Here is a 20,317-nt window from a genome sequence, read left to right as displayed (position 1 = left end):
GGCTTATATGGAAAAGGACACAATCCAGTTAGGAGGTTCCTGGTGCCAAGCGCCGGTGGATTTCAGTAAGGGGTGTGAAGAATTTCTTGCTGGATTGTGTCCCATAGTAATTCGTGTTGACTAAATGGATGGAAACATGTTTGAAACCCTCTGGTTCTACTAGAAGCCAACCCAGGTGCCATTTTTTAACCCTTTAAGCCCCCGAGAGCAAACTGAGCACGGGAGAGACCATCTTCTTGGTGGTAGATCTCACTAGAAGCAACGCCGGCTGGTTCTTTTAGCTTCGGAGTACACGTGGAGTGGGCAGTGTGAGGGTTCTAATATGGGCTCCACTTTTTTTTCTCCAAATAAATTAGCAGACTTACAAGGTTGGGAAACTGGAGTAACGTTTATTGCAGTGTTTAACAGAAAAACCAGTATCGGCAAAGACATTCCAACTCTTAACAACCAGTCAGAAGGGAGGCTTCCATTCTTGTTCTTTAAAGGGGTTTTCCCCCAAAAAGGTTTCCAAGGTCCCAGCCAGTCTAGTGACAGGTTAGAGTTCAATACCAGTTCGAGTTCTCCTTCCAATAGGAATACTCTGTCCTCATCGCTGGGGTCCACCCAGATGGGTTCCTTGGAGGTCGTAAGGGTCTGCCACTGTCCGAAGGGTACCCCATCATCTGGGTCTCCATCACCCTCCATTCAATCCTTTCCCGTCTTTCCCTTTCGACTCGTTCCTTTTCCTCCCTCAATTTCCTCCTCCTTCGCCTCCGTTTCGCCCCAATAAGATGGTCTTGGGGGTCACCTCCCTCCTTTCACTATAGTCCACCTCTTCCTTAGGGATATGGAGCTTTACCCACTTTCCAGTCCGTGGATCTTGGATCCATATCCACTCCTGTTTCGTTTAGTCATTTAGTCGTGTCCGACTCTTCGTGACCCATGGACCAGAGCACACCAGGCCCTCCTATCTTCCACTGCCTCCCGGAGTTGGGTCAAATTCATCTTGGTTGCTTCGCAGACACTGTCCAGCCATCTCATCCTCGGTCGTCCCCTTCTCCTCTTGCCATCACACTTTCCTAACATCAAGGTCTTTTCCAAGGAGTCTTCTCTTCTCATGAGATGGCCAAAGTACTGGAGCCTCAGCTTCAGGATCTGTCCTTCCAGTGAGCACTCAGGGTTGATTTCCTTCAGGATGGATAGGTTTGTTCTCCTTGCAGTCCAGGGGATTCTCAAGAGCCTCCTCCAGCACCACAATTCAAAGGCATCAATTCTTTGGCAGTCTGCTTTCTTTATGGTCCAGCTCTCCCTTCCATACATCACAACAGGAAAAACCATAGCTTTGACTATTCGACTTTCGTTGGCAAGGTGATGTCTCTGCTTTTTACAGTAAGATGCTGTCAAGATTTGTCGTCGCTTTCCTCCCAAGAAGCAGGCGTCTTTTAATTTTGTGGCTGCTGTCTCCATCTGCAGTGACCATGGAGCCCAGGAAGATAAAATCTGACACTGCCTCCATATCTTCCCCTTCTATTTCCCAGGAGGTGGCGGGACCAGTGGCCATGATCTTAGTTTTTTTGACGTTGAGTTTCAGACCATTTTTTGCACTCTCCTCTTTCACCCTCATTACAAGGTTCTTTAATTCCTCCTCACTTTCTGCCATCAGTGTGGTATCATCTGCATATCGGAGGTTGTTGATATTTCTTCCTGCAATCTTAATTCCAGTTTGGGATTCCTCCAGTCCAGCCTTCCGCGTGATGTATTCTGCATATAAGTTGAATAAGCTAGGAGACAATATACAGCCTTGTCGTACTCCTTTCCCAATTTTGAACCAATCAGTTCTTCCATATCCAGTTCTACTGGATATCCACTCCCACCTGGAGGCAATTCCCCCCTCCCCTTTATATCTGCGAACTCTACCTCCACAGGTTTTATGCTGTTTTCCCGCCAACATTTTCCCGGGTTCTTTAGCCGTCAAGTCCAGTGTAGTTCCTTCTCCACACACATGGGGTCTTTTTCCCGAAGTCTCAATCTGTTGGGGTTGGGAAACGGGCAAAGTCTGCACCCCTTTCTCTATAGGGAGAGGACGGGAGGGCACTCAAGTGAGAATGGCTGGCTTACGTGTGTTGTGTGGAAAGGCAGACTCTAATTTTAAGAGGGCTTCCATCTCCCTGTTGTGTTGCTAGGGGGTGGCCCTACCATTAGGCAAAAGGAGGCAGTCACCTCGAGAGGCAGATGATGGCTGAGAGGAGGCAGCAAGATGTTGGAGGAGAGAGAGGGGAGCCACGTGGCCAGACCTGCACCACTTAAGCTATTCTATTAGTTGAAGATGCGTGTTCTCTTAGGGTTCATCTTGCAGAAGGGTTTAACTTCAGTTGACCTGCGTATGTGGTGACAAGATGGAGAAAAGGGACTGTAGTGAAGAAACATGGGTATTTATTTATTTGGTTGTTCTGGGTTTTTTGGGCTCTTTGGCCGTGTTCTGAAGGTTGTTCTTCCTGACGTTTCGCCAGTCTCTGTGGCTGGCATCTTCAGAGGACAGCAACGTCTACTCTGGTGAGGGTCGCTAGGTGTTTGGCTAATGCATATGTTGGGGAGCTGATGGCACTTACAATGGGTATGAGTGGGATTGAGTCCCAGAGTACAGAGCCCGAAAAACCCAGAACAACCATTAGATTGCGGCCGTGAAAGCCTTCGCGAATCGATCGATCGATCGATCGATCTATCTATCTATCTGTCTATCTATCTATCTATCTATCTATCTATCTATCTATCTATCTATCTATCTATCTATCTATCTATCTATCTATCTATCTATCTATCTATCTATCTATCTATCTATCTATCTATATCCCGCCCATCTGGTATATTGTACCACTCTGGGCGGCTTCCAATACAATATATATATATATATATATATATACATTCAAATAGCACAAGAACATTACAAAACAATTGGTAACAAATGCAATGCAAAATATAGTAAATAAAAATAGCAAGGAAGAGAAGAGAATCAAATGTTGACAGGAGGGAAGGCCTGAGTGTACATCCATGTTTTTAATAGGCTTTTAAAAGTACCTAGCGTGGGGGCTGCGCGAATCTCCGGAGGAAGGTTATTCCAGAGGCGAGGAGCCACCGAGAAGGCCCGATTTCATGTCTTTTCCTTCTGGGCCTCCCTCCCTAGAGGACAACGTTCATGCCACGTAAACCTAATTGAGAAGACGAGGTGAAATAAAACATTTCATCTTCTTGAGGTCTCCGTGGCCGCCTTTGACTGCTGAATTTTGTCATAGGACTGCTGCAAAACTTATTGTATGGTTCATTAATTTCATTGGTTCCAGCCTCCTCCGGTTTCAAAGTCTTTGAAGAAGGCCTTTCTCTCTCAGTCCCAACACAAGGAAGGGACTTTGCTGTGGCTGCTTCTAGACGGTGGAACTCCCTCCCACAGGAGATTACAATGGACTTCTTATTTTTACCACCAGTCGCAGGCCCTCCTTTTTCAGCAGGCTTTTAATGTACATGCTGCCAGTCAGGAAGGAATTTTAAGGGGAAAGCTATCTCTCTTCCTTAAAAAAATCTTTTAAAGGGTGTTTTTTTTTAATTAAATGGATTTTATTTATTACCTTTTAGTAATGGATGTATTGAATAGTTTTTCAAGAGTGATCATTTTAATATTTTCATTTTAAAAATCATTTATAGACTTATTTATTTCTACACTGCCTTTCTCTACAGGAAGAAAGGTGGTGAAAAAAGACAGACAGACAGACAGACCCTGGCATATTCACAAAAAATGGGATCTAGGATATAATGCAATAAAAATGTAAAAGTAAACAGAAATAATTAATTCTCTCTCTCTCTCTCTCTCTCTCTCTCTCTCTCTCTCTCACACACACACACACACACACACACACACACACACACACACACACACACACACACAGAGAGAGAGAGAGAGAGAGAGAGAGAGAGAGAGAGAGAGAGTGCTGCTTTTTCTATAGGCCTAACTAAATCCCTGCCTGCTGTGAAATAGAAAACAGGAAGTGGGAAGCCTATGGGTTTCCTTAGGCAGGGAGTTCCACAGCCTGAGAAAAGCAAGTGAGAATGCTCTCTCTAATGAACTCATATTATTATAATAGACATAACTGGACTTTAGAGACAAATGCAGCCTTCATCACATCTCCCTAGTCTTTTCAGCACTGAATTTCCTATTTTACTGTTTTTACTCCTTCTGCAGCCACTTACATTTTCTTCAATTCCACTCTTTCAGAAAAAGAAAAGCACCCACTCCCATTAAAATTGCCTTTTAAATTTGTGACAGAACAGACCATGACAGACTCTATTTAAAGAATGACAGCTTGTTTTAAGAACAGGAGCAATTCAAGAACCAGTCCCTCTTGAAGAAAAGGTGAATGCACAGCTAAAGACTCATAGGGAAGAGACCTGCAAAGCCTTAAATCTGGGAGATCTTCCCAGATTTTGGGTGGATTTTTCATCCTGACAATCACCTGATCCCATTTACTCTGAAAAAACTGGCCAATCAGACACAATCTGTTCCATAAAGTGGCATTGTCATTAAAGACTGGAGCTTGGTAAAAACATTATGTATAGGGTAGAATTTGAATCCGTTCCTTCAACTTTTATTTTTGTTTCCATTTCAGTTGTGTTTTCTACCCATGATATAATATAAGACCCTGTCTTATTTTTGGGGAAACATGATAGTCCACCAGCTGCCTAAAAACACCTGTTTTAATGGAAAAAATGGTGCAAAAGATAAGACAGTGGACAAATGGAAAGAATATACAGTGGTGCCTCGCTAGACAGTTACCCCGCATGACAGTTTTTTCGCTAGACATTGACTTTTTGCGATCACTATAGCGCTTCGCAAAACAGTGATTCCTACGGGGGAATTTCACTGGACAATGTTTGGTCCCTGCTTCGCAAACCGATTTTTGCTAGAAAACGATTTTGCCAGCTCCCTCCACGCTCGCAAAATGGGTGTTTTCAGGACCTAAGCTTCGCAAGACATCTATTTAAACAGCTGATCGGTGGTTCGCAAAGCGGCTTTCCTATGGCCGATCTTCGCTAGACAACGACGATTCTTCCCATTGGAACGCATTAAACAGGTTTCAATGCATTCCAATAGGGAAATGCTTTTCGCTAGACAATGATTTCGCTAAACAGCGATTTCAGTGGAACGGATTATCATCGTCTAGCGAGGCACCACTATATTTTGAAATCATTTATATTCTCCTTAACTGAAATAGCGCCAACCTAGCTTTTAATGTCTTAGTTATAACACAAACTATTTTGTTTGCATTATGTTTTGGCACGCCCTTGTTCACTATATCCTTAACATAGTCTTTTCTTATGAAACAGCAACAAAAAAGCCAGGCATTTAATTCCTTGTTTTTATGCTAAATCATTTGCTAAGTTTTATGTAATCCATCACAAAAACGAACACACCCTGTGTGGGGAGCAGGGAGAAAGACAGGGGAGAGCCAAACTTGGCCCATGCCTAAGGTCAGCAAGAGGAACACTGTCACACTGCATCACGGCTTGCTTCTCACATGCCTCCACTGCTTTCTCTCCACTATTTGCATTTCCTCTGGTCCTCCCATCCGGCCATCCCTTCTTTCTCTCCCTCTCGGGCACCTTGGCTGCTTCTCTTCCTTCCTTTCTCTGAGAACATCTCTGTGGAGAGCAGCGAGAGTCAAAGGCTCTCTGTAGAACAAACTATTCTCCGTATTCTCGAAGGCTTTCACGGCCGGGATCTGATGGTTGTTGTGGGTTTTTCGGGCTCTTTGGCTGTGTTCTGAAGGTTGTTCTTGCTGACGTTTTGCCAGTCCCTGTGGCCGGCATCTTCAGAGCATGGACACAGTTCCTGCTCCTGCCCTCTGAAGAGGCCGGCCACAGAGACTGGCGAAACGTCAGGAAGAACAACCTTCAGAACATGGCCAAAGAGCCCGAAAAACCCACAACAACCAAACTATTCTGTCATTGCCACATTCTGAAGACCATATACAGTCAGGCAATCTTTGGTAGGCAGACCAAGGAAATCACCTGTATTAAGAGAAGGATGATTTCCCCACACTGCACTGGCAATTTTCTTGGACAGCCCATGAAAAATGCCAGGCTCTCTAGGACATGATTTCTCAACCTGGGTGTCGGGACCTCCAAGGGGGTTGTGAATTGTGGTTGGGAAAGGGGGTCCCCGTGGTTATTTGTAGTTGCAATTATTTTTATATTTATTAAAATATAGGATACACAATGCTCTTTTATTTTAATTTTCTTGACCCAAAGATTGATAGTTTTAATCTGAACCAAAATTGCAGGCAATATAGAGTTCTTAATTATTTCTGTACCCCTTTGGGTGGATTTCCCTTTTATGCATACACATAATGGCGCTTCATCTTGGTTCGGGAAGAACGAATGTCTTCCCAGTGGCCTGATGAACCACGAATCAATTCGTTGATGGCCGATCAATTCGTTTTTAAGACAGCCCCCTTATAATATATGTATACCCTAGTATAAAAGGGTTATACAGTATTTGTTGCCTTGTATTCGTCGGGGTCTCTGGACCCCAAGAACACAAAGCAATGACTTTCTGACTTAATATCCTGATTCATTTTTATATTCGTCCCCATGTGTAATCCACATCACTTGTACCCCTCTTGCTCATTTCTCTCTGCTCCTCTTCTTCCACCGTTGCAAGACTGACGTCAGCCTTTTGGATACCCAAGTGTTGGCCCAACTGAAAGAGGGTTGAATGAGGCAAGCATGTGGTGCACTCCGGGAACGCGGCCACCCAAGATGGCAGAGGGATTGAAAAGGTGTTGCCACCACAGCCCTGGTGTCTTTCGCTCCACCAGAGTCTCTGGCTATTCTGGGTTGTGGCCATGGCGGCATAGTGAAGGGAGAGGTGAGGGGCAGGGGCAAAGAGGGGCCAAAGGCGTGGTAGGAGAACCAGGGAGCGGTGGGGCACGGGGAGGTGTTTATTTGGGCTCTTCACCAAGGGGGCTTTTGGGGGAGGTGGCAACATGAAGGGAGCGTCATTTGCATGCCTTAAAAAGTAAATTAAACTCAAAGTGTATTGACATTTTTTTCCTTCTCAAATGTATCTGGTAGAGGCAGATCTTATTGATGTATTATTACAGTAACATTAATAGGTTAGGTTAGAATTATTTTCGGAAAAATCTATTTTAATGTGTTTTCTTTACCCCATAAAAATGTCTTTTTATGCAAATAAAAGGGGCCACGGGTTACTTGGCTATTATAAAGAGGGGGTCGTGACTCAAAAAAGGTTCAGAAATGCTGCTGTGGGAACTCCTCTCAGTCAGGCAAATTTAAAAACGTTTGCCTTCAGAGGGCAGCACCGACCCTACTGGGCCTTCAGGTGTGGCTTGTGGCAGCTGCCTCACCTTGGCTAAAGGCAGAGCCGGTCCTGGAGAAAGTTATCCTCCATCAACAAAGCCATTTTCCCCACCAGAGTCATAATCTAGAAAGATGATGTTCTAGTGTTTTGGACTCTTCTTCCATTCCCACCCTTTTTAATAAAAGAAAATCTTACTATTTTACTCTTCCTGCACATTGCTATAGGGACAGCTCTGATTGAAAACTGTCATCTGAACGGGATTCATATATACAGTTGTGCCCCGCATAGCAACGATAATCCGTGCAGCAAAAATCGCTGCAAAGTGATTTCGTCACTATACGAGTTTAAAAAGCCCATAGGAATGCATTGAAACCCCTTCAATGCGTTCCTATGGGCTTAAAACTCACCTTAATGCGAAAATCCTCCACACGGCCACCATTTTGCTGCCTGGTAAGCAAGGAATCGGCCATTTTGTTTACCCGGTGGCCATTTTGGAACCGCTGATCAGCTGTTTAAAAAATCATCGCTTTGCGATGATCGGTAAGCGAAACAGGGTACCAATCATCACAAAGCGATTTTTCCCCATAGGGAACATCACAAAAAAATCATCGCTATGTGGTTTCGTCCATTAAGCGAGGCACCACTGTACATTTAAGACTCATTCTTCTACTGTATCTCAAGAGATGTTCCTATTCATACCATGATGTTTTGGCCTTATCTTGGCTCTCACAGCTGCTTACAGTTCACTGCCATTCTTTTTAAAGTGCACCTGACATAAGGAGCCAGCCCACTTCACTGGCTTAATGCGCAGATTTCTTAAAGTACGCAAGGAGGTGAGAGCGATAAAATCCATGAAGGCAGTTCTCATTATTCTTTTAACGTGGACGTCGGCAGGATGAGGAATTAAAAGCGAAGATCACTGTGAGTCGAAAAGAACATCTGACTCACATCTACAGAAAGACATGTTTTCGTACCCATTATCCCCTCCGTGATCCGTAAAGGAGGATTTCCCCCCCAAAAAACAATTAATTTGGGATCCCAAACCCCTTCTTAAATCTAAGGAGATTTAAAGCAGGGAATAAAATCAAATAAAACCTCTCATCTCCTCAGTGTCTTTGGAGTCAAAGTGATTGTAAGATAATTCCATCATATGTCTGTTCTCCTAACTGCTATGTGGTACATAATTGGACTCTTAAGATAAACTGGAGACGGGGGGAAATCCTTTCCGTTCATCTCTGCGTTAATTCTGTAGCCACCTTTGTGCTTCCCCCACCCTCACCATTACCCCCTCGACAAAAACAAAGCACACCTTACAATAGATAGACTGATTTTTAACGTGGACATTTGGCATAGTCTCTTCCCACCCTTAATATATAATTTCCCTAAGCTTGGAGGAAAGAAACAGAGGAAATTCGCAATTGTGCAAAAACTGGAATGTAGTGGTAGGATTAAGGTGACCCTTCCTTTGTGTCTAGGTACGAATGAACATATGGTGAGCCATTACTTAAACAGTGTTTATTGGAGTGCTGTATAAATGAAGGCTTCTACTAAATACTAATTTGGCCACTCCCTCGGTGTCTTTACACACTGCACGAAGATTGGTGGCGGGTGTTTCTATCTGAGATGAAAAACGAGGTGGGACCACCTCAGACTAATTGGACTGCCAGTCAATTCTTTCTAGTGATAAGGCCGCATCTTGTGCCGTGCCTGACGGAGGAAAGCAGTAGGGGCAAAGTTGGGCCCAGGAGACGGTGTCTTTGACTTCTGCCCCACTGGCTACCCCTTGATGAAAAATATGGTCCCCGGGGGTGGGATAAAACACCATTTCTCAGAGCTCCAGGAAGTAGCCATTCAGCTTTTAAATAGGTCGCATCTATTATCCTGTACCATCTAGCAATATAAAAATAACCGTGTTGCAAAACGAGATGGATTTCTACCCAGCAAGAAATTAGCAAACTTTCAGGCTTGTTATTTCGTGGTTTTTTTATTGATGTAAAGTCATAACATGGAGGTAAGATGCATGCAGAGAAAGCCAAGAACCTACCTACCTCTAGAATGGGTGGTAGTGCTATTTGCCAAAGGCATCAGTTATTATGTGCCGTCTAGTTAACCTGTAGAGACCCCCACAAATGACTGATCCCCAAACTCTTCTGTCCTCAGCAACCTTGCTCAGCTCTTGCAGACTCAAGCCTATGGCTTCCTTTAGGAAATCAGTCCATCTCATATTTGGTCTTCCTCTTTTCCTGCTGACTTCAACTTTTCCCAGCATTATTGTCTTTTCCAGAGAATCTTGCCTTCTCAGGATATGCTCAAAGGAGGACACTCAACTTCAACATTTTTGCCTTCAGAGAGAGTTCAGGCTTGATTTGATCTAGGACCCACCTGTTCTTCTTTCTGGCAGTGCAGGGGATCTGCAAAGCTTTCCTACAACACCACCTTTCAAACAAATCACTTTTTTTTCCATGCCAACTTTCTTTACTCTCCAGCTTTCACGCCCATACATGGTGAACAGAAAAACAGAAGAGTGTGGATGGTCTTGGCCTCCAGTGACACATGTTTACCCTTGATTATCTTTTCTGGTCCCTTCATTGCTGCCCTTCTCTGTTTCCATCTGATTTCTTGGCTACAGTCTCCTTTTAGAGAGTGCCATCTGGGAAGAGCATCGTTGCTTTCTTGGGGATTTTTGTGTGTGTTTGTGTGTGTGTTATTAACTTCAAGGAGCCTCCATTCAGTGGCTGAACAGTTTGTTAGCAACATTTAAAAAACCTTGTTGTTACCTTTTCATGGATTATTTTTCTTATACTGACTAGGAAACTACGATGATAACAGGCCGGGAGGCATGCTAGGTTCAGCTAAATCATTTACTCCAGACTGAATCCGCCTGATTCAGTCTGTTTTGTGTGGCGTCTGGATCGAAACAGGAAGGCCTGATTCAGTCTGAGGCAAAGTGAAGCAAATGAACAAACAAAGGAGTGCCTGATCCCGCTAGTAAACAAAACAAAAAACAACCCTATTTAAATCGAGTTTTGTTTGTTTTAACTCCATTTAAATTTGGGTGATTACACAACGTATCCAGAAGCATAGATTAATTTGACAGGGAGTCGTTTCCCCCCCCCCCCCGGTGTTTTGGCCCTCTGCTAGAGGCCTGTTTATTTTACAAGCAGATGTGGAATCAATTCATTGAAATCAATTCCACATGTTTGAACGACCCTCCTGCTGGCTGGCTCTCACCAAGCTTTGTCCCCTGTTCTTGCTGTGCTATTTTTTTTTTTAATTCTTGCTACCTGGTACAGCACTATACTCCGGTATAGCAACAATTAAAAAACAAACAAGAACCGGGCCCCGATCGGCTGACGGGCCAACCGTCAGCGGTTTTGCCCAGCATGGGGGAGCCAGAACTGAATCCCACAGTTGGGAGGCCTCCCCTTCCATGTTCCTCCTGACCACAGTTTTGTTGCTGGATGGTTGGGAAGAGGATGAGGAAAGGAGATGGGGCAGCCAGGTGTGGAGAGGATTTACCTGCCCTCATTGCACCTGCACAGGATCAGGGTGTGGGGCTTTCAGGTGCTGCTTGAAGCAGGGGATTTGATGAGGTGGCTTCCTACCACACAATAGGCATCATTCGGAAGGAAGCCCAGGGAGTGATTTAAACACCACATGACCTTCACATGATTATAACTCATTTTGTTTTAAAATGCAGCTTGTTGCAGGGTTATTATGAAGTGTAAGCAGGCCCTGATTTATGTCCAGACCAAACTGGGGTGGAAAAAGGTGCCTTTAATATGGAAAAAAAAAACAACCCAAAAGCTGTCTGTCTGAAATTTGTCAGTTTTTCTCCACTGTTCAGGATCTGTCCTGCCTATGAACTTCAAGTGCATCCATATGGAAGCAAAAAAGTTATAGGGGTACATGCAATTATATTTACACAACTGGCTTCTGATCTAACTTGTGTTGCCACTTGAGTTAGATTCCCCCCCCTTTAAAACCTGACCCCCAAATTACCTGGATAATTACATATTTATGGACTGAGCTGTTCCCTTCTGCTGCATTGTTGCGTCCAATACTTGCTGCTCATGCAAGAAAGAAGGATGCAGATTTTGTGTAGAGTCTCACCTTGTTCACAGAAAACATGCACAAGGATCGTGTCTGATTCTATAAAAGTTAGTGGCCTTTTCTGGTCTGTGGATGCTCATGCCCTGGTTGCTGGAAAGATGTAGACAAAAGACCTGGATTTTCTGCAGGCACAATGTGTAATTCGAAAATAAATTGTAATTTAAAAATAAATTGCTGGGTGAAAAACTCTTTTGTTGTAGCACAAAATCTACAATATAAACTACAGAGCGTCTTCACTGCATAGTGATGTACAATTGTGTAAAAAGATGCTTTTTTTATTTAACCTTCCTTCTATTTTTTCTCCCTCTTTTTAAAGAAAAAAAAATCTTCTGCAGGGCTTGTAATAACATTATAATGGGGCAGCTCCACACACAAAAACTGTCCAGTTCTTTCCAAGACAATCTTCTAGACTCATCAGCATAGACAATCACCCCTTTCACTCAGGGTGTAATAGGAAGATTTTAAGCAATATCTTTTGATTGGAGTTGGAGAGGCAAGAGACGGAAAGGGGGGGGGGACCCCAAACCCTGCCATGACTTAGCTGGGTGTCTTATCTGAAATGCAATGAGACTGTAAAAGGGAAAGTGCAATTTCCCATGTGGGCTTGATGTGGAAAAGAATGAGGCACTTGTTCCAGTTTTCTTAATTGTCTCTGATTGCTGTTTGTGTCGCCCTTTCACTTCAAGCCTCAAAATCAAGGGTTCCACCAGCTTCTTCCCCCCCTGACTGTTCTGCTCTTTTCTCTCCCCCCCCCCCCATATATAGATAGATATACAGCAAATCATTTAACCATTACAACAGCCGGGAGCTTTGTGTGCTATTTGGCCTTTCAAATTGGGTTTATTTAATTTACCTTAAAGAGTATTTAAATAACAGCTGGTGAAAACGGGGGGACGTGAAAGCGTAGATCACGTCCATGATTAACATGATATTCTTAACCTAGCGGTTAACATGATTCTCTTGATTGTTTTACAGCATAGACTTAGGGGAGAAAAGGTACTAATTTTCCAGTAACGTAAGAGTTTGACGATGCTGATGCTGTCTCTAAGGCCCTTCAGGCACGCTGGCCGAGGGTCTTGAAATCCTCATGGAAGAGTGTTCCTCCCAAATAGATACAGTACCTCCGGAGATTCGCGCTGCACCCTCGCTGGGTACTTTTAAGAACCAACTAAAACATGGATGTATAGGCAGGCCTTCCCTTCCAGTTAATTCCTGTCCTCTTTCCTTTTTTCCCCTCTTTATTTGATTTATTTTTATTTTTCCCATCATAGAGAATCATTTAATTAATTAATTGTTATAAATTTTTTTAGAACTTGTTATTCTTATGTTGTAAGCCACCTAGAGTGGTCAAAATGACTAGATAGGCGGGGTATAAATACAATAAACAAACAAACAAACAAACAAACAAATTAATAAATACTTGACAACGACACCCCACACCAAAGGTCTTGGAGGAAAGCTTTCTTTCTATGACCACAAGGCTTTTTCTTGACTCATACAGATGGGAAAAAGCGAACTGCCTTGTCTCACATTCCAAAAAACCCAATCTTCAAGCGGTGAAATCTCAAGTTCTACATGCACACATTTTGGGTAGAAAGTAGAAGCAGAAGGGGATATAGTGTACGTTACAGAATGGAAGCAACATTACCTTTAAAATATGGAAATGGCTCATAGATGCCCATACCTGCTGGGGAAGAAGTGGAAGATCAGAGGTACACATCATTTCTTCACTCAAAGGACATCCTTTAGTTGGTCCTAATAAATGATGTTGGATAGAGGAGGATTCAACAAGGAAATGTTTGTTGGAATCTTGGAAAAGGTAGGAAAGAAAAAAAGTAACCCTTAGCTGCTGGTTATCTCGGCCATTTGGGTGCTTGCTGCCTCTAAGTTAGATTACTACAATGCATTTAAAAAGGGCTGCCCTTGAAGACAGCCTAGAAGCTTTATTTGGTCCATCATGCTACTATGAACGTTTTTATACTGAAACCACCCATTCAGTCTTTGTTTACAATCCATTCCGCGTATTGCCAATTTATTCTCTTGCTTAATACAAGGTGAGACCTGGGACCAGAGAATCAGGGGGTGGACAGGTATGACCCAGATGTGTTTGATTTACAACTCTCAGCCGCCCAGAGCCTGTGAGGAAGCTTTTTTTAGCAAGGAGGCCCAAGAATCCAGGGCCAGCCCTGCCCTTTGCTAGAGTGACACACCGGCCTGCTTCACTCAGTCGATTGGGGGGGTATCATTAAGGGGGAGCAAAACCATGAAATTCACCTTTGTTTTTATTGTGTTTTTAATGCCAGCAATAGGGAGAATTGTGTTTGTAAATTAGTTAGGTGTGATGTACTTTGACTTGAATGAGCTGAGAGAGTCCCATCTGGAGTTCTGTCTTAAGCAGCAAAGTATCTTAGCCTGGAATGTTTTCCTTTATGTTACCTGCCAGAGCCCCTTAACAACCTGCTTTTCCTCAGGTAATGAAAGTGGGTTAACTGTTAGGCAAATTTAAATGTTGCTTCTTTTACTGGCGGTGCTGTTTTTTTAAAGCTGCTGTTTGGTTTGATGTTAGGTTTGGGGTGCTTGTGTGCCACCTAAACTCCTTTCTGTAATTTTGTTTTAAAAAAGAAAACTGTATAATTGAAGTTAATCACATCCTTATGCAGGAAGTTAATCATCTTAGCTTGTTGTAGCAAAAACAAGAAAACATCTTGTGGCTCTTTGAAGAATAACAAATTTTACCTGCCATATCCTTTTACAGCACTTAATTTTTTTGTCGTCGCTGTGCTATTTTTATTACTTTTTTTTTTATCGAAGGCCCTTCAAACTCATTACCAGAACACTTTATAATGAAAGGGTCATAATGTATCTGATGCAATACAAATGAAGTTAAAACAGCAAATCTGGAACGCTCTAGAAAATAGACAAGCAAATAGACAAGGATAACTTTGGCTAAAGTTTTTAAGGAAATGTGTGTTTCCACATGTCATGGGTATATATTTTCTTGGTATACAAGATCTTCAAGCGCGCGCACACACACACACACACACACACACACACACACACACACACACACACACACACACACACACACACACACACACACACACACACACACACACACACACACACACACACACACACACACACATATATTTAACAAAATGAAAACACAGCTGGTGTTTTAACTCTCTTGCAGTTTAAACCTTCAATAAGGGTGAGGGGGAATGGCAAATTTCCCTCCCATGTCCTTCAAAGCAACATTTTGGGCTAATTTTTAAAAGCACATGAGGGAGCTGAGCGCCAAGGGGTGCTGTGGGTAGCATTTTGGGCCCAGGAGGCTGCATGCAGCTTGTCCACCCCATGGGTTAAAGTCTGTTCCTTGTAACTTCAATTTGACAAAGCCTTTTCTTCACCTTATCTGCTTGTCCAGGTTGTAATGTCTGGTTTAACACCCGTTGGCCGTTAACAACCACAGTTTATAGAGTCACTCGTGCTTGTGAAATCTGCACTTTCGGGCGCCGACATGATTTTTCCTCCCTTGAAATCCATATCAATATCTGCTTTTTGAACAGGAGGGTCATTGTGAGCTGTTTTGACCCCTTGGGAAAGTGGTCTCACTTCCGACTGATTTCACCCAAGTTTTGGGGTTGAGTAGGAGAATGTGGCACCCCCTTTCCAAACAAAGAGACTGTTTATGCTTTCTCTAAGGAAAGGAAGAGAAAGCAAGGAGTTGTTGCTGTTTATTTTCTACTCACCAGTTGATTCACCTCTGGACTTCAGCAACCTTAAATGTTGGTGTCCTGGGCAAAGCCCCACTTGATGTTTAGTCGTTAAGTTGTGCTCGACTCTTTGTGACCCCAAGGACCAGAGCACGCCAGGCCCTCCTGTCTTCCACTGCCTCCCGGAGTTGGGTCAATTTCATGTTGGTCGCTTCGATGACACTGTCCATCCACCTCATCCTCTGTCGTCCCCTTCTCCCGACTTGGTTCACCCTAATTGCGGCCCTGCCGAACAGGTCATACACCTGATAAAATGGGCTAGAGTCTGCAAAAGGTTACACCCAAGAAAACTTGATGGTCTCAAAAGTACCATTTTACATGCTTTGTAGTTCTTGAGCATGAGGAAAAGGGGAGAGGCAGAAGAGTCAGGCTGCGGCCTCACGAGGGCGCTCCGAGGCAGTTAAATCAAACCTCTGAGCCGCTCAACTCTCCCTTGCCAACAGCTTGGGCAAGGAAGAGTTTCTGGTTAACAGTAGCCATTAAAACAAAACCCATGGCAACAAGCTCTTCCTTTAGCTTTCTCTGTGCTCCTGGTGACAACAGCTGCATTTCCTTCTAATTAAAAAAAAAATCGGATCTGCCTTTGCAAACACAGCATAAGATTAAGATATTAACTCTGTTGTCTTAATACCCTTTAAGATTCCTTTGGTGCCAGCTCTTTCTTTGAGGATTTGTCAGTGCAGGGTATGGCATTTTGCTGGGTCCTGGCTGCGGGGGAGAGAGGGACAGCTGGGAAATGTGTATTAGTGTTTTGTGGATTTGGAAAATAAATTACAGGCAGTAATCAGTAAGTGGTGTCCATATATTTATACAGAACAGTTTAAACTTGGGTGCTAGGACTTACCCTTCTGATAGAAACATAGAACTGCAGAGTTGCAAAGTAGGTACACCCAAGTTCATCTAGTCCAGACTTTTGCTGACATTCCCGCCTGCTTTAAAACCTTCTGAAAATGACAGTCTATGGCCTTTCAATACAGTTAATTCCACTCTCACATACCTGTTACCATCTGAAAGCAATTCCTAACATTCTGCAGGAATGTCCACTCTTCTAATTTGAATTGTTTGGTTCAGGTCCAGCTATCAAAGCAGCAACTATCCTCCATTTTCCAGATGACAGCCCTTCAAGTACTTGAAGATGGTGATGATACCATGACACTATCATCTCTTCTTCAGGCTAAACATATGCATCTCCTTCAAGCATGGTCTCATCCAGCTTGGCTTCCATATCCTTTACCATCTCTAGATTTTCAGGAATAATTGTGTTACTCTGTTGTAGCAAAACCAACAGGGAGTCTTGGGTGATGATGATCCATTAAAGCTAAAATCTGTTAATCTTTAAAATGCCATGAGGTCCCTTATGGATACCATTTTGGTTGCCTTTTTCAAGAGACGTACATTCTAGCTTCTCAGTATCGTTCATAGATTGTGATACCCAAAACTTGATCTTTCAGGGCTGCTTCAATATGTTTTCCAGTTGTAATTTTTAAAAACTATAGTAGTGTTTCCATACTTAGGACACACAGTTCTGGTAACTTTCAAAATGAACTTTCAAATGAAGTGTGCAGTGGTGTTCCAAAAGGCAAAAAGGCTTTGAATTTCTTACAAATTGACAATGGTTCCATGTATATGGAAAAAAAAAATAAGTACTCTAGTCTACAGCATATGTTGGAGACAATACCTTTACAAGTTTCATATTGTCTGCCTCTTTTCCAACAGCTAGGTGGAGACATAGAGTTGGAAGGGGCCTCCAAGGCCATCAGGTCTAACCCCCTGTTCCATGCAGGAATCCAAATTTTTTCCTCCTCAACCTGAACTGAATTCTCATTTGCATCAAATGTATGCAGTACGTGGTTGCTATTCTTTATTATATGGCATTTTATACAACAAAAGTATATGGTCTTTGAGATATCACTCAATCGAGAATCTCACTCAAGTGATTCCGTGAAAATGGGGCAATCAAACTAAAGAATCCTTTCTGATAAACTGTAGGGAATCAATGTGAAATTCCATTTCAGAAACAGTAATCTTTTATTCTTCATTCATTCCTTCACAAAGCACAATCAGTAGAGATTATTTTTACAAGTGTAACATAGACCAAAACAAACAGATCCTTGCCCAAAAGAGCTTGTATCACAGCATTTCAACGGTGTGATAAACCAGAGATGGAGGGGAGGGGGGGAAAAAGGTTAAAGAGTGATCAAATACAATTGAATGCATCTAAGAATGTACTGTATTCAATTAAACTATTCTGCATTGCAACGGGAGAGTGGGGATAGGACTGAATGGTGCATGATTGGCATTGCTTGCACCATTACTAAAATTAGATTATTTCTTTTATTATGCTGAACCTTCTGCTCTATTTGCAGGGAATCGTATTAGCAACAGAAAGTGTGAGAATCTGTCTAAACATATTAAGTTAGGGAATAAAATAATGAATGTCTTTTTAAAAGCTTGACAACAATGAAACTATTAACAACTTCATATTCTCGAAGGCTTTCATGATCGGGATCTGATGGTTGTTGTGGATTTTTCAGGTTCTTTGGCCGTGTTCTGAAGGTTGTTCTTCCTAACTGTGACGTTCCACCCAGTGTTCCCTGGTGACGTTTTGTCTTTCATCCGCTGCCACCAGTGGATATCCTTTATCCACACTTGCACAATAATTGAATCAGACACTTGCTGCCAACATAACTTGTTTATTTAGACGGAATTTGACTCACATATGTTCTTTTTAATCATTGTATAGAATATCTCATTAAAGCTTCTTATCTTTGGTTACACGTCTTCATCTGTTTTATGGATCCATTCACTTCAACCAACTTATTAATAATATCAGTTCTCTCAAGTTCTCTGACTATCTATCTATCTTGACTATTCAATTTCTCTCCTCCACACTCTCATTCTCTCTTTTCCTTCTCTCTCTCTCTAACTATCTCTCTAACTCTACCTGCCTAACTGACTCTGCCCCTCCTGTCCTTTCATAGGCTCCTGCACTTGAGCTTCAGCTATGATTGACAGGAGTAACATCACACTAACCTTTTGCCAGTCTCTGTGGCCGGCATCTTCAGAGGACAGGGGTCAGAACTCTGTGCTTTGGTGGTTTGTTTGGATAGTTGAGTATTTATAGCTGTGGGGCCAAGTTTCATGATTGTGATCCCTGTCAGCCCCTTTTCCTCCTTGTACAACATCGTGGTGCGAAGATGACTCTGACACTTCAGTTTTTTCCCAGTAAAACATCTTTATTTAGTAACAAACAACAACATCAGACTCTTGTTTTGCAGAGATGGCAACAAACTTCTCATCCTCAAACAGTAACAGATTCCCCTTCATCATGAGAGGTGAAGAATTCCAAACAGGTTTCCAGCCCCCTGATCATCCTTGTCACCCTCTGAACTTTTTCCAGTTTTGTCTGCATTCTTCTTGAAGTGCGGTGTCCAGAACTGGAGGTGAGGCCTAAGCAGCACTGAATAGAGGGGGACTAGCACCTTGCAGGATTTGGAAACTATACTTCTATTAATGCAGCCTAAAATAGACTTGTGAAAAGAAGACTGAGGCGATATAGAATAGCACTTTTCAAATCCTTGAAAGGTAGTCATGCAGAGAAGGGACAGGATCTGTTCTTGATTATCCCAGAATGTTGGACATGTAATAATGGGCTCAAGCTACAGGAAGCCAGATTTAGGCTGAATATCAGGAAAACATCTTAACTGTTAGAGCAGTACAACAATGGAACCAATTACAGTGGGGTCTCGACTTACAAACTTAATCCGTATTGGAAGGCAGTTTGTAAGTCGAAAAGTTTGTAAGTCGAATCAGCATTTCCCATAGGAATGCACTGAAAACCAATTAATCTGTTCCGGCTGTTTTTGGTTCTTAGGTTGAGGGGTATTTCCCATAGGAACTAAGGCAAAGCCGGTTAATCCATTCCTACCACTAGGGGCAGAATTTCTTTCTTTTTTTTCTTTTAACCTAAGATGACTTAGGTTTAAAAAAAGGAAAGAAATGAGGGAGAGAAGGAGGGAACAGACACCTTTTCAGCAGAACACCCTGAAAAGCACATTTTCAGCCAAGACAAGTACCTTCTGGAAAAAACCAAGCACCTTTCAGACAACAGATCACCTTGAAAAGCACCTTTTAAATCAAGACAAGCCAATACAAGCACCTTTTGGGGAAAGGGGGGGCAGCAAAGGAGGGAGGGAACACCTTTTAAAAATCCAAAAATCAAAAATTAAAAAAGCGCCAAAAAATAAAAATACAGTCCGTACCGCACTGTACCAGGCAATACCAGTAGTACCAGGCAGTACCAGGCAGTCTGAAGACTGTCTCCAAATCCACTCTCAAAACGCTGGGAAGAGCGAGGAAGCAGACAGGTACCCTTTTCACTGGCCAACGGTTAACTGAAAGTTCAAACTTCATGCTTTCCCCACCTCAAACACGTTTTTTTTTGGTTTGTAACTCGAATCTAAGTGTGCAAGTCGAGTCAATATTTTTCTATCAGAGTGGCTTGTAAGTCGAAATGTTTGTAACTCGAGCCGTTTGTAAGTCGAGGGTTGACTGTACCTCAGGAGGTGGTGAAGTAATTGGTGATCAGTCCATTGCTGGAGGCATTCCAGAAAAAAAATGGATAAGCATCTGTCAAGTCTGCTTTGATTTGGATCCCTGCATTGAGCAAGGGATTGGACTCAGTGGCCTTATAGGCCACTTTCAACTCAATTATTCTATGTTTACAGGAAACATGAATGGCTACCATGGTTGCAACAGATGGCTGCAAAATCATCATTCTGTTTATTTCATTTATTTTCACATAAACTAGCAGGAAAACAAAGAAAGTCAATAGATTAATTAAGAATGTTTAGAGCTCTGTCCTATACATGCCCACAAGAAAGGAGATTTTGCCTAAAATTCAAGAAGAATTTCTTGATCGTAAGGGCTGTTTGCTAGCTGGCTGGAAAGCTCAGTTGTTTAGGCTGGGAGTTTGATTCCCCATGGAGCTTCTTTGGACAACAGCCAGTCTGTGTGGCTTTAGGCAAGAGTCCCAGGACACACCCAGAATAGTCAACCACCTTTGAGTGTTCTTTACCTG

The sequence above is a fragment of the Pogona vitticeps genome, chromosome 1, assembly GCF_051106095.1.
Source record: "Pogona vitticeps strain Pit_001003342236 chromosome 1, PviZW2.1, whole genome shotgun sequence".
Lineage (NCBI taxonomy): Eukaryota > Metazoa > Chordata > Lepidosauria > Squamata > Agamidae > Pogona > Pogona vitticeps.
This window is presented reverse-complemented; position numbering follows the sequence as displayed.